The sequence below is a fragment of the Pseudophryne corroboree genome, chromosome 2 (assembly GCF_028390025.1).
Source record: "Pseudophryne corroboree isolate aPseCor3 chromosome 2, aPseCor3.hap2, whole genome shotgun sequence".
NCBI classification, from domain to species: Eukaryota; Metazoa; Chordata; class Amphibia; order Anura; family Myobatrachidae; genus Pseudophryne; species Pseudophryne corroboree.
Genome location: NC_086445.1, coordinates 353641633 through 353657326, shown reverse-complemented (window position 1 = coordinate 353657326; position 15694 = coordinate 353641633).

The window sequence follows — 15694 nt, the reverse complement described above, 5'->3', positions numbered from 1 at the left end:
TCATAACTAGGATGGCGTCTTGGAAAGCGATGTTGCACTGGCGATGAGCCGGTGCACAGGAAGCACTTATATAGGGGCTGCTTTAACCCAATTGGGTATTGTAGTCAGATGATGCTGCGGGGTGGCCTGATTGGAGGAGACTGGGTCAAATAGTCCATTCTAATATGGTGGCACCCATAACGGGCCATGGGTGTGAACTCTGGCATGCAGGATGTGGGCAAGGCATGCATCACGGAATGACGTAGTAAATGCATGAAAGGACCTCTGCACAAGCCAAGAGAGGCAGCATAGGGGTAAGTAACCCAGCTTAGAGCTCTGGGGTAAGACACAACTCCACTGTAAATTGGAGAATTGTCTATTTAATTAGGGGGGGTAATTCAGAGTTGATCGCAGCAGCAAATTTGTTAACAGTTGGGCAAAACCATGTGCACTGCAGGGGGGGGGGGCAGATATAACATTTGCAGAGAGAGTTAGATTTAGACGGGTTATTTTGTTTCTGTGCAGGGTAAATGCTGGCTGCTTTATTTTTACACTGCAATTTAGATTTCAGTTTGAATACACCCCACCCAAATCTAACTCTCTCTGCACATGCCTTCTCTGCCCCCCCCCCCCCCCCCTGTAGTGCACATGGGCCCTCATTCCGAGTCGTTCGCTCGGTATTTTTCATCGCATCGCATTGAAATTCCGCTTAGTGCGCATGCGCAATATTCGCACTGCGACTGCGCCAAGTATCTTTGCTATGAAGATAGTATTTTTACTCACGGCTTTTTCATCGCTCCGGCGATCGTAATGTGATTGACAGGAAATGGGTGTTACTGGGCGGAAACAGGCCGTTTTATGGGAGTGTGGCTGAAAACGCTACCGTTTCCGGAAAAAACGCAGGAGTGGCCGGAGAAACGGGGGAGTGGTTGGGCGAACGCTGGGTGTGTTTGTGACGTCAAACCAGGAACGACAAGCACTGAACTGATCGCACAGGCAGAGTAAGTCTGGAGCTACTCTAAAACTGCTAAGTAGTTTGTGAGCGCAATATTGCGAATACATCGGTCGCAATTTTAAAATGCTAAGATACACTCCCAGTAGGCGGCGGCTTAGCGTGTGTAACTCTGCTAAATTCGCCTTGCGACCGATCAACTCGGAATGAGGGCCATGGTTTTGCCCAACTGCTAACAAATTTCCTGCTGCGATCAACTCAGAATTAGGCCCATGGTTTTGCCCAACTGCTAACAAATTTGCTGCTGCGATCAACTCTGAATTACCCCCTAGGTTTCTATGTCCTTCTCTGCTACATTCTGTCTGATCATAGGCTGCAGATGGATCGCAATAATGTCAGGGCTATTTAGGATTAGAGCTAGCCATCAGATTTGAAAGCTATTCAATGGTAACACCAGTGTGCACTCTATATTCCCCCCCCTGCGTGGTGGAGGCGAGCAGATTGCAAAAAAAAGGCTGTGATCTAACATAAAAGAGGCATGACCTCATGGGGAGTCCCAATTACATCACCCCAGGGGCGTGCCAAGCATCCCTGGTGATGCTGGGCTGCCCCAGAGACTAGTGCCTGTACTGTCAGCGGCGCAGCGCCTCCTCTGCGATAGGAGGAGCTGGCATTTTGGTGTCACCCCATCAGAGGATGACACCCAGGAGAGGCCTTCACCCCCACTGAAAAAATGGTTGCAAGTGGGGTTTTGGCCATGTACCTTGTCACACCCCTGTCTAGGAATCTGAAACTACATAGAACAAGGGAGAGTATATAATATAATGGATCATGTGTACACATCAGAACGATTTGCTGTCGTTCAGATTCAGGCAGAAACTACATTTTGGGCAGCTATCACATAAGTGTGTACCCAGCTTTAGGCGCAGCACAGAAAAAAAGTCTTGAAGGAGAGAGCCAGAGGCGGTCGTCACTGGCTTCCTGGAGAGAGCAAGAGGGTGTGTGGAGGAAATAAGCTTGGAGATGTAGGAGAGAGTGAAAGAGTGTTGTAGGTGATGCACCTCTCTAAATTTCTTTGTAAAATTATTTTGTCAAGGTGAAACTTTGCACCTTTTTTTCTTGTTCCAAACTATGAATTAGCTGCTGGGTATATAATGATATGTAAGTTTTATTTAATATTGCCAGTATATGGTTTTCTCCGGCAGGGTCCACAGGTTATCCACAGGATAACATTGGGATATGACGCGACAGCGGATTTGCACCAAACGGTCAAAGCTTTCGGCCTCCCAGCATGCAACGGGCCAGTCCATATATCCCCGCCTCCTGGCTCAGGCAAATCAGTTTTTTGTTTGGTGCGGCAGGAGCCGGACCATGGTCAATGGGATGCTGGTTTAGCAGCCATAAACTTTTTATTTTTATTTTATTTTTTTATTCTTACTATTTTTTTGAGCGCTCTTTCTAAAAAGCGTCTTATACGTACCTTGGAAAGAGTCGCTCCAACAACTCCCTGCCGGGTCGCGACAACGTTTACCGACGTGTACAATGCTGTTTCGGTGCGCGTCTGTGTAGGATGTACTAGCAAGTCCAGCAGACGTTGACAGGCTGTGGCCGGAGCACGGGGAGAAGGTAAGGTATCAGTTCCGCTTAGTAGGTGAACACGGACACGGCAGCTCTGCTGAACAGTCGCTGATGCGGCTGCCACCTCAGGTGCACCAGCGCTAGGCGTTAGGGATCATAGGCTCCAGGGGTAGTATGAGTCCGCAATCCCTGGGGTTGATGTCAGCAGTGGGGAGTAAGACGCTCCCTTGGTCATCCCTCCCCCTCATGACTGATGAACAGTTTCCTCCGAGTTTCCGGCCATGAACTGAGTTCCCGCTTCCGTCTGAGACGCTGTGTATGTAAAAGGACCCAGTCGCAGCATAGTCGGCTGTCTGACTGGTGCGTCAGTGTTCACTTGGGCGTCTGTGTTCACTGTAGGTTCCCGTGGCGAGTGTGTACACTATTAGTGTCTGGATCCACTCAGCAGTCGCTAACATATTGATCCATCCTGGAAGTGGGGTGTATCCCACTCTTCTGAGCCGGGTGATACAGCACTAAGTCTCTACCTTTTCCCTGTATCCCACTCTCCTGAGCCGGGTGATACAGCACTAAGTCTCTACCTTTGAGTACGAATAGTTGAATAAGTGCCTGATGCACACGAGTCTGAAAATAGGAACTTTTTTCCTAGTCAGTAGAGGATGCTGGGGACTCCAAAAGGACCATGGGGTACAGACGGGATCCGCAGGAGCTTGGGCACACTAAAAAGACTTAAACTGGGAGTGAACTGGCTCCTCCCTCTATTCCCCTCCCCCAGACCTCAGTTATAGGAACTGTGCCCAGGAGAGACGGACATTTTGAGGAAAGGATTTTTGTTAACTAAGGGCGAGAAACATACCAGCCCACACCACAAACATACCGTGCAACTGGAGTAGTATAAAACCAGATAACAGTATGAACTAACAACAGCAACAGGCTGAACATAACTGATACACAACCCACGTGTAACCAAAGATAACCAGTATCAATACAACTGCAAAGAACAGTCCGCACTGGGATGGGCGCCCAGCATCCTCTACGGACTAAGAGAAAAGGATTTACCGGTAGGTATTAAAATCCTATTTTCTCTTACGTTCTAGAGAATGCTGGGGACTCCAAAAGGACCATGGGGTCTATACCAAAGCTCCAGAACGGGCGGGAGAGTGCGGACGACTCTGCAGCACCGATTGAGCAAACATGAGGTCCTCCTCAGCCAGGGTATCAAACTTGTAGAACTTAGCAAAAGTGTTTGAACCCGACCACGTAGCTGCTCGGCAAAGTTGAAGTGCCGAGACCCCTCGGGCAGCCGCCCAAGATGAGCCCACTTTCCTGGTAGAATGGGCCTTTACTGACTTCGGCAACGGTAGCCCAGCCGTATTACAAATCCAGCGTGCAATAGTTTGCTTAGAAGCAGGATTTCCAATCTTGTTGGAAGCATACAGGACAAACAGAGCCTCTGTCTTCCTAGTAAGAGCCGTCCTGGCGACGTAAATTTTCAAAGCTCTTACAACATCAAGAGATTTTGGGACCGCCCCAGCATCCGTAGCCACAGGCACAACAATAGGTTGGTTAATGTGGAACGAAGAAACCACCTTCGGCAGAAATTGTTGATGAGTCCTCAATTCCGCCCTATCCGTATGGAAAATCAAATATGGGCTCTTGTGAGACAAGGCCGCCAACTCAGACACTCGCCTGGCAGACGCCAGAGCCAAAAGCATGACCACTTTCCAAGTGAGAAACTTTAACTCAACCTTATGCAAAGGCTCAAACCAGGGAGACATAAGAAACTGCAACACCACTTCCAGATCCCACGGCGCCACGGTTGGCACAAATGGAGGATGAATATGCAGCACTCCCTTCACGAAAGTCTGAACCTCAGGAAGGACGGCCAATTCCTTTTGAAAGAAAATAGACAATGCCGAAATCTGCACTTTGATGGAACCCAATTTCAGACCTGCATCCACGCCCGCCTGCAAAAAATGGAGGAAATGACCCAAGTGAAACTCCTCCGCAGGAGCTGCTTTGGATTCACACCACGAGACATACTTTCCCCAAATGCGGTGATAATGTTTCGCCGTGACCTCCTTCCTAGCCTTAAGGAGAGTGGGGATGACTTCCCCGGGAATACCCTTCCGAGCTAAAATCTGGCGTTCAACTTCCATGCCGTCAAACGCAGCCGCGGCAAGTCCGGAAACAGGCAGGGCCCCTGCAGTAACAGGTCCTCTCTTAGAGGAAGCGGACAGGGATCTTCACCAGTAATTCCTGAAGATCCGGATACCAGGCCCTTCGTGGCCAATCTGGAGCAACTAGTATTGCCCGAACCCTTATTCGTCTTATGATTCGCAGTACCTTCGGAATGAGAGGAAGCGGAGGGACTGAAACACCCACGGAGTTACCAGGGCGTCCACCGCACAGGCTTGGGGGTCCCTTGACCTGGAACAATACTTCGGAAGTTTCTTGTTGAGGCGAGACGCCATCATGTCTGTTAGAGGAGTTCCCCAACGCCTTGTCACATCTACAAATACTTCCTGATGAAGAGACCACTCTCCTGGATGGAGATCGTGTCTGCTGAGAAAATCTGCTTCCCAGTTGTCCACGCCTGGGAGGAAGACTGCTGACAGAGCGCTCATGTGCTGTTCCGCCCAGCGGAGAATCCTTGTGGCTTCCACCATTGCCGCCCTGCTCCTTGTTCCGCCTTCGCGGTTTACGTATGCCACCGATGTGGCTGGATCAGGACAGGAAGACCCTGAAGAAGGTTCTGTGCTTGCAGGAGGCCGTTGTAAATGGCTCTTAACTCGAGAACATTTATGTGGAGAGAAGATTCCTGGCTTGACCATTTTCCCTGGAAACTTCTTCCCTGCGCTACTGCGCCCCAGCCTCGGAGACTTGCATCTGTGGTCAGCAGGACCCAGTCCTGGATTCCGAAACTGCGTCCTTTTAGGAGGTGAGAACCTTGCAGCCACCACAGAAGAGAGATCCTGGCCCTGGAAGATAGACTTATTTTCCGGTGCATGTGTAGGTGAGACCCGGACCATTTGTCCAGCAGGTCCCACTGAAACACCCTGGCATGAAACCTGCCAAACAGAATGGCCTCGTAAGCCGCCACCATCTTCCCTAGCACCCGAGTGCATTGATGAATCAACACTCTTGTTGGTCTTAACAGCTCCTTGACCATGGTCTGTATTTCTAGAGCTTTGTCCTCTGGAAGAAACACTTTGAAGGGTCATGTCTAGGAAGTGTAGCAGAGTCGTCGGAATTAACTGAGACTTTGGAAAATTTAAAATTCAACCGTGATGTTGCAGAACAGTCAGGGATAGTTCCAGATTCTTTAACAATAGTTCCTTTGACCTCGCCTTTATCAGGAGATCGTCCAAGTACGGGATAACTGTGCCCCATCGCTTGCGAAGGAGTACCAAATTTCTTCCATAACCTTGGTGAAAACCCTCGGGGCCGAGGAAAGCCCAAACGGCAACGTCTGAAACTGGTAATGACAATCCTGCACCGCAAATCTCAGGAAGGCCTGATGCGGAGGATAAATCGGGTAGGCATCCTTTATGTCGACTGACGCCATAAAATCCCCCCCTTCTAGGCTGGAGATCACAGCTCGAAGAGATTCCATCTTGAACTTGAAAGTTTTCAAGTATGGATTGAGGGATTTTAGGTTCAGAATCGGTCTGACCGAACCGTCCGGCTTCGGCACAACAAAGAGGCTCGAATAGAACCCTTACCCCCGTTGGGATGGGGGAACGGGAACAATGACCCTCTGTTGACACAACTTTTGTATCGCAGCATTTACAACTTCTCTCTCTGGAAGAGAAACTGGCAAGGCTGATATGAAAAACGGCGGGGGGGGGGGGGCGCCTCCTGAAACTCCAGCTTGTACCCTTGGGACACTATGTCTATGACCCAAGGGTCCAGGGCTGATTGAAACCAGACTTGACTGAAGACCCGGAGACGGCCCCCCACCGGCACAGACTCCCGTAGGGGAGCCCCAGCGTCATGCGGTGGACTTGGTAGAGGCGGGGGCGGACTTTTGGTCCTGAGTGCCTGATCCTGCAGCGACTTCTTTCCCCGTCCTCTACCCTTTGAAGCGAGGAAGGACGAGCCCTTACCTCGTTTGGATTTGTTAGGCCGTAAGGACTGCATCTGTTGATGGGGTGCCTTTTTCTGTTGTGTGGGAACATAAGGAAGAAAAGATGACTTACCCGCAGTAGTGGTAGACACCAGGTCAGCCAGGCCGTCACCAAACAAGACACTACCTTTGAAGGGGAGAGCTTCCATAGCTTTCTTGGAGTCGGCATCAGCATTCCATTGATGGTGTTATGATACCAGTACGTCTGACCAGAGGTGATCTTATGACGGAGGTCAGAGTACTGGAATGGAATGCTGGTTACGGGAGCAGGAAAGCCTAGTAACCCCTGGCGCCCTAACTCCGTTGTCTCGCCCGTGTTATCAGAAATCCCCTGCGAGACTATGGTTGCTTGAGCCCATGGCAGCCGCGTTTGAAGGGCGGATTATGTCTGCCCAACTCCGATGCCCCCTCAGGTCTTAATGGGAGACAAAGGGAAATCCGAGACAGGGTGATAACAAGGGGCCCTCTGACTAAGCAACCAGGCCAGGGGCTACAAGCTAACTAACTTAAACCAGAAGTATGTGCGGACAAACCGCCAGGGAAAAGGACAACCAAAAATCCACGAATCCGTTACTCCTATCCAGCACCGCTGGATACCAGAGTGGATTTGTGGGAGCGGAATCCTCCGCAAAAGCTCCGAAACACAATATAACCAAATAATAAATAGTAAGCGGTCAAGCCGCAACACACGGCTACGCCGCGACTCACGAACACCACAGGATGTTAAAGGTGCTCGGTCAGGACTCCAGGAAAAGATGACAACTTCCGAGTATTGGACCACTGAGGACAGGAACGACCGGATAAACAGGACTGGAAAACTCTCTGCAACAGACACAGCAAACAGGAAGCTATTACCGGCGTCTGTGAGAAGTCCAGAGAGTGCTTTTAACTGGGAGCTCTCCAATCAGGAGCCAGACAGGGTAATTAACAATTATGCCGTGCAGCTGCATGCTGCACGGCCAGGATACCAATGAGGTGATTAATCTAGACCCAGCAACGGGGAACGCGGTCCGACAGTGGCGTCCCCGTTGCTAGGGTCTGAGCGGCTCCGTGCGCCCGGCGTCTAGCGTTGCTAGGGAGCCGGCGGCTGTCCGCATGCGGCGTCCCTAGTTGCTAGGCGCCGGGCCGCACTGACGGGCGGACCCTCGGCGCCTAACAGATGGATCCACAGCGCCCTCCTGGCCGAGACTGCCATGGCATTGGCTCTTGATCCCAAGAGGCCAACATCCCTCGCCGCATCCTTTAGGTAATCTGCGGCGTCCCTGATATAACCAAGAGTCAAAACAATATTATCTTTATCAAGGGTATCCATATCAGAAGCTAAATTATCAGCCCATTTAGCTATAGCACTACTCACCCATACCGACGCCACAGCCGGTCTGAGCAATGCACCAGTATTGGCGAAAATGGCCTTCAAAGACGTCTCCAGCTTGCGATCCACCGGATCCTTGAGAGCAGCCGTGTCAGGGGATGGAAGCGCCACCTTCTTGGACAACCGGGATAGAGCCTTGTCCACATTGGGAGACGACTCCCATTTGTCCCTGTCGTCAGTGGGGAAAGGATATGCCATCAAAATTCTCTTGGGAATATGCCACCGTTTGTCCGGTGAGTCCCAAGCCTTTTCACAAAGCGCATTAATTTCATGAGAGGGGGGAAATTTTACCTCAGGACTTTTCCCTTTAAATAAACAAACTCTTGTGTCAGGAACGGCAGGTTCCTCAGATATATGTAAAACCTCTTTGATGGCTATAATCATGTACTGAATACTCTTGACCATCCATGGATGTAACGAAGCATCATTAAAATCGACATCGGAATCAGAGTCTGTATCTGCCATCTGGGTAACAGAACGCTTTTGTGACCCTGAGACCGGCTGTACCTCCTCCATGGATTTTCTCCATGTTTGTGTCTGTGAATCAGATTTATCCAGTCTCTTAGATAATAAATCCACATTTGCATTCAGTGTACTCAGCATAGTCATCCAATCAGCAGTCGGCTGTGCCGACAGAGTCATACCTAAATCCCTCTCTGCACCTCCAATAACTTCCTTCGGGGAGGAACACCCAGGCTCCGACATGTCGACACTGATTACCGACACACCCACACTGGCCACAAACACGGGGACAGACCCACAGGGAAGCCTGTAGAGAGAAACACAGAGGGAGTATGCCAGCATACACCCCAGTGCCCATATACTAAAAAATAATAATATATGTGATCAGCGCTGTCTATAACATTCAGAAAGCACCAAATTTTATGTGCCCCCCCACCCGTTTTTGCCTCCGTTACTTGCGGGAGCTTGGAGGTCCGGGCCAGTGTCTCTGCCATTGTAGAGAGAGAAAATGGCGCTTTGTGAGCAATGTGCGGCTAAGCCCCGCCCCTTCCCGGCGCGCTGTAGACTGCTCTAATTCAAAAATTTTTATCCTGCGGGGGTACTCTATACGGTGCCCGGACACCGTATAATCCTTTTTGCCAGCCCATCGACCCCAGTAACTGCTGCCCAGGGCGCTCCCCCCTAGCGCCCTGCTAGTGCCGTTGGTGATACGTGTGGGAGCATGGAGCGCAGTGCTACTGCTGCGCTGTACCTCGTGGCTGAAGTCTTCTGCCGTCACTGAAGTCTTCGGTTCTTCTAATACTCACCCGGCTTCTCTCTTCTGGCTTCTGTGAGGGGGGTAACGGCGCGGCTCCGGGAACAAGCAGCTAGGCGAACCAAGTGATCGAACCCTCTGGAGCTAATGGTGTCCAGTTGCCTAAGTAGCAGAGCCCTTACCTAAGAAGAAGTAGGTCTGACTTCTCTCCCCTCACTCCCACGATACAGGGAGCCTGTAGCCAGCAGGTCTCCCTGAAAATAAAAAACCTAACAAAAGTCTTTTCCAGAGAAACTCAGTAGAGCTCCCCTAGTGTGTGTCCAGTCACTCCTGGGCACAGAGTCTGAGGTCCGGGGGAGGGGCATAGAGGGAGGAGCCAGTTCACACCCAGTCAAAGTCTTTTTAGTGTGTCCAAGCTCCTGCGGATCCCGTCTATACCCCATGGTCCTTTTGGAGTCCCCAGCATCCTCTAGGACGTAAGAGATAACTATTGCTGCTCTTTTCTTTCACTGTGCGACTGAATACGGTTAAAACTTTGAATAAGGTAATGCAGTAATATGTTTTCCTACATACTTGAAATGTATTTGTAGTTGATTATGTGCTCATATTGCTTATTATACGAATGTATAACCTGTGACTGATTGCTAGTGTGATTGATGACTTTACTATAATTCGTCTGTGTATTCCGATCCTCAATGCTGGTGCAATGCAGGGTAAGGTTGGATTGTATGCCACGTTAACAAATTTAAAAGCGATTACAGTCACAAATTGTGCAGTTAACACTGTATAGGTGTGTGATTTATTTATCATGTCTAACAGGGCCGTTTCTTGGGGCAGGCGAGCAGTGCCCCCCCCGAGCGGAGTACATAGGGGGATCCAAGTTAGGAAGAGGGAAAGGCCGGCGCGAGGAGCGACTGGTGAGGCGGGCCAAAGAGCGGTAATCGCCTCTGTAAGTATTCTCTCTCTCTCTCTCAATGTGTAAAATGGGGACACCTGCCGTAATGTGTGAAATGGGGACTTGCCTGCCGTAGTGTGGGGATTTAATGTATCAAGGGCATTGCGGTGTGTGGCATAGTATGGTGCAGGGAGCATTACTGTGTGGGGCTTAATATGGTAGAATTTTTTTTTCCTGTGGTGGTGGTGGTCGTGATCTGTTGGAGCAGGGTCAAAAATAAGATTTTACTTACCGATAAATCTATTTCTCGTAGTCCGTAGTGGATGCTGGGGACTCCGTCAGGACCATGGGGATTAGCGGCTCCGCAGGAGACAGGGCACAAAAATAAAGCTTTAGGATCAGGTGGTGTGCACTGGCTCCTCCCCCCATGACCCTCCTCCAAGCCTCAGTTAGGATACTGTGCCCGGACGAGCGTACACAATAAGGAAGGATTTTGAATCCCGGGTAAGACTCATACCAGCCACACCAATCACACCGTACAACTTGTGATCTGAACCCAGTTAACAGTATGACAAACGTAGGAGCCTCTGAACAGACGGCTCACAACAATAACAACCCGATTTTTTTGTAACAATAACTATGTACAAGTATTGCAGACAATCCGCACTTGGGATGGGCGCCCAGCATCCACTACGGACTACGAGAAATAGATTTATCGGTAAGTAAAATCTTATTTTCTCTGACGTCCTAGTGGATGCTGGGGACTCCGTCAGGACCATGGGGATTATACCAAAGCTCCCAAACGGGCGGGAGAGTGCGGATGACTCTGCAGCACCGAATGAGAGAACTCCAGGTCCTCTTTAGCCAGGGTATCAAATTTGTAGAATTTTACAAACGTGTTCTCCCCCGACCACGTAGCTGCTCGGCAGAGTTGTAATGCCGAGACCCCTCGGGTAGCCGCCCAGGATGAGCCCACCTTCCTTGTGGAATGGGCCTTGACAGATTTAGGCTGTGGCAGGCCTGCCACAGAATGTGCAAGTTGAATTGTGCTACAAATCCAACGAGCAATCGTCTGCTTAGAAGCAGGAGCACCCAGCTTGTTGGGTGCATACAGTATAAACAGCGAGTCAGATTTTCTGACTCCAGCCGTCCTTGAAATATATATTTTCAATGCCCTGACAACGTCCAGCAACTTGGAATCCTCCAAATCGCTAGTAGCCGCAGACACCACAATAGGCTGGTTCAGGTGAAACGCTGACACCACCTTAGGCAGAAACTGAGGACGCTTCCGCAGTTCTGCCCTGTCCGAATGGAAAATCAGATATGGGCTTTTATACGATAAAGCCGCCAATTCTGACACTCTCCTGGCTGAAGCCAGGGCCAGTAGCATGGTTACTTTCCATGTAAGATATTTCAAATCCACCGATTTGAGTGGCTCAAACCAATGGGATTTGAGAAAATCCAAAACTACATTAAGGTCCCACGGAGCCACTGGGGGCACAACCGGGGCTGTATATGTAGTACTCCTTTTACAAAAGTCTGGACTTCAGGAACTGAAGCCAATTCTTTCTGGAAGAAAATCGACAGGGCCGAAATTTGAACCTTAATGGACCCCAATTTGAGGCCCATAGACAATCCTGTTTGCAGGAAATGTAGGAATCGACCCAATTGAAATTCCTCCGTGGGGGCCTTCCTGGCCTCACACCACGCAACATATTTTCTCCAAATGCGGTGATAATGTTGTGCAGTCACCTCCTTCCTGGCTTTTACCAGTGTAGGAATGACCTCTTCCGGAATGCCTTTTTCCCTTAGAATTCGGCGTTCAACCGCCATGCCGTCAAACGCAGCCACGGTAAGTCTTGGAATAGACACGGTCCCTGCTGAAGCAGGTCCCGTCTTAGAGGTAGAGGCCACGGATCTTCCGTGAGCATCTCCTGAAGTTCCGGGTACCAAGTTCTTCTTGGCCAATCCGGAGCCACGAGTATCGTTCTTACTCCCCTTTGCCGTATAATTCTCAGTACTTTTGGTATGAGAGGCAGAGGAGGAAACACATACACTGACTGGAACACCCACGGTGTTACCAGAGCGTCCACAGCTATTGCCTGAGGGTCTCTTGACCTGGCGCAATACCTGTCCAGTTTTTTGTTGAGGCGAGACGCCATCATATCCACCTTTGGTTTTTCCCAATGGTTCACAATCATGTGGAAGACTTCTGGATGAAGTCCCCACTCTCCCGGGTGTAGATCGTGTCTGCTGAGGAAGTCTGCTTCCCAGTTGTCCACTCCCGGAATGAACACTGCTGACAGTGCTATCACATGATCTTCCGCCCAGCGAAGAATCCTTGCAGCTTCTGCCATTGCTCTCCTGCTTCTTGTGCCGCCCTGTCTGTTTACGTGGGCGACTGCCGTGATGTTGTCTGACTGGATCAACACCGGCTGACCCTGAAGCAGGGGTTTTGCCAGGCTTAGAGCATTGTAAATCGCTCTTAGCTCCAGTATATTTATGTGAAGAGACATCTCCAGGCTTGACCATACTCCCTGGAAGTTTCTTCCCTGTGTGACCGCTCCCCAGCCTCTCAGACTGGCATCCGTGGTCACCAGGACCCAGTCCTGTATGCCGAATCTGCGGCCCTCTAACAGATGAGCACTCTGCAACCACCACAGAAGAGACACCCTTGTCCGTGGCGATAAGGTTATCCGCTGATGCATCTGCAGATGCGATCCGGACCATTTGTCCAGCAGATCCCACTGAAAAGTTCTTGCGTGAAATCTGCCGAATGGAATCGCTTCGTAAGAAGCCACCATTTTTCCCAGGACCCTTGTGCAATGATGCACTGACACTTTTCCTGGTTTTAGGAGGTTCCTGACTAGCTCGGATAACTCCCTGGCTTTCTTCTCCGGGAGAAACACCTTTTTCTGGACTGTGTCCAGAATCATCCCTAGGAACAGCAGACGTGTCGTCGGAAACAGCTGCGGTTTTGGAATATTTAGAATCCACCCGTGCTGTCGTAGAACTACTTGAGATAGTGCTACTCCGACCTCCAACTGTTCTCTGGACCTTGCCCTTATCAGGAGATCGTCCATTTTCTTTGAAGAAGAATCATCATTTCGGCCATTACCTTGGTAAGGACCCGGGGTGCCGTGGACAATCCAACCGGCAGCGTCTGAAACTGATAGTGACAGTTCTGTACCACGAACCTGAGGTACCCTTGGTGAGAAGGGCAAATTGGGACATGGAGGTAAGCATCTGTCCCGGGACACCATATAGTCCCCTTTTTCCTGGTTCGCTATCACTGCTCTGAGTGACTCCATCTTGATTTGAACCTTTTTATGTAAGTGTTCAAATATTTCAGATTTAGAATAGGTCTCACCGAGCCGTCTGGCTTCAGTACCACAATATAGTGTGGAATAATACCCCTTTCCTTGTTGTAGGAGGGGTACTTTGATTATCACCTGCTGGGAATACAGCTTGTGAATTGTTTCCACTACTGCCTCCCTGTCGGAGGGAGACGTTGGTAAAGCAGACTTCAGGAACCTGCGAGGGGGAGACGTCTCGAACTTCCAATCTGTACCCCTGGGATACTACTTGTAGGATCCAGGGGTCCACTTGCGAGTGAGCCCACTGCGTGCTGAAACTCTTGAGACGACCCCCCACCGCACCTGAGTCCGCTTGTACGGCCCCAGCGTCATGCTGAGGACTTGGCAGAAGCGGTGGAGGGCTTCTGTTCCTGGGAATGGGCTGCCTGCTGCAGTCTTCTTCCCTTTCCTCTATCCCATGGCAGATATGACTGGCCTTTTGACCGCTTGCCCTTATGGGGACGAAAGGACTGAGGCTGAAAAGACGTTGTCTTTTTCTCCTTTATACGGCAATACTTCCATGTGCCGTTTGGAATCTGCATCACCTGACCACTGTCGTGTCCATAAACAACTTCTGGCAGATATGGACATCGCACTTACTCTTGATGCCAGAGTGCAAATATCCCTCTGTGCATCTCGCATATATAGAAATGCATCCTTTAAATGCTCTATAGTCAGTAAAATACTGTCCCTGTCAAGGGTATCAATATTCTCAGTCAGGGAATCCGACCAAGCCACCCCAGCACTGCACATCCAGGCTGAGGCGATCGCTGGTCGCAGTATAACACCAGTATGTGTGTATATACTTTTTAGGATATTTTCCAGCCTCCTATCAGCTGGCTCCTTGAGGGCGGCCCTATCTGGAGACGGTACCGCCACTTGTTTTGATAAGCGTGTGAGCGCCTTATCCACCCTAGGGGGTGTTTCCCAACGCGCCCTAACTTCTGGCGGGAAAGGGTATACCGCCAATAATTTTCTATCGGGGGAAACCCACGCATCATCACACACTTCATTTAATTTATCTGATTCAGGAAAAACTACAGGTAGTTTTTTCACACTCCACAAAATACCCTTTTTTATGGTACTTGTAGTATCAGAAATATGTAACACCTCCTTCATTGCCCTTAACAAGTAACGTGTGGCCCTAAAAGAAAAATACGTTTGTTTCTTCACCGTCGACACTGGAGTCAGTGTCCGTGTCTGTGTCTGTGTCGACCGACTGAGGTAAAAAGACGTTTTAACGCCCCTGACGGTGTTTGAGACGCCTGGACAGGTACTAATTGGTTTGCCGGCCGTCTCATGTCGTCAACCGACCTTGCAGCGTGTTGACATTATCACGTAATTCCTTAAATAAGCCATCCATTCCGGTGTCGACTCCCTAGAGAGTGACATCACCATTACAGGCAATTGCTCCGCCTCCTCACCAACATCGTCCTCATACATGTCGACACACACGTACCGACACACAGCACACACACAGGGAATGCTCTGATAGAGGACAGGACCCCACTAGCCCTTTGGAGAGACAGAGGGAGAGTTTGCCAGCACACACCAAAACGCTATAATTATACAGGGACAACCTTTATATAAGTGTTTTTCCCTTATAGCATCTTAATATATATAATCATATCGCCAAATAAGTGCCCCCCCTCTCTGTTTTAACCCTGTTTCTGTAGTGCAGTGCAGGGGAGAGCCTGGGAGCCTTCCCACCAGCATTTCTGTGAGGGAAAATGGCGCTGTGTGCTGAGGAGAATAGGCCCCGCCCCCTTTTCGGCGGGCTTCTTCTCCCGTTTTTCTGAGACCTGGCAGGGGTTAAATACATCCATATAGCCCCAGGGGCTATATGTGATGTATCTTTTAGCCAGTATAGGTATTTCATTGCTGCCCAGGGCGCCCCCCACAGCGCCCTGCACCCTCAGTGACCGCTGGTGTGAAGTGTGTGACAACAATGGCGCACAGCTGCAGTGCTGTGCGCTACCTCATGAAGACTGAAAAGTCTTCTGCCGCCGGTTTCTGGACCTCTTCACTTTTCGGCATCTGCAAGGGGGTCGGCGGCGCGGCTCCGGGACCGGACTCCATGGCTGGGCCTGTGTTCGATCCCTCTGGAGCTAATGGTGTCCAGTAGCCTAAGAAGCCAATCCATCCTGCACGCAGGTGAGTTCACTTCTTCTCCCCTAAGTCCCTCGTTGCAGTGAGCCTGTTGCCAGCAGGACTCAC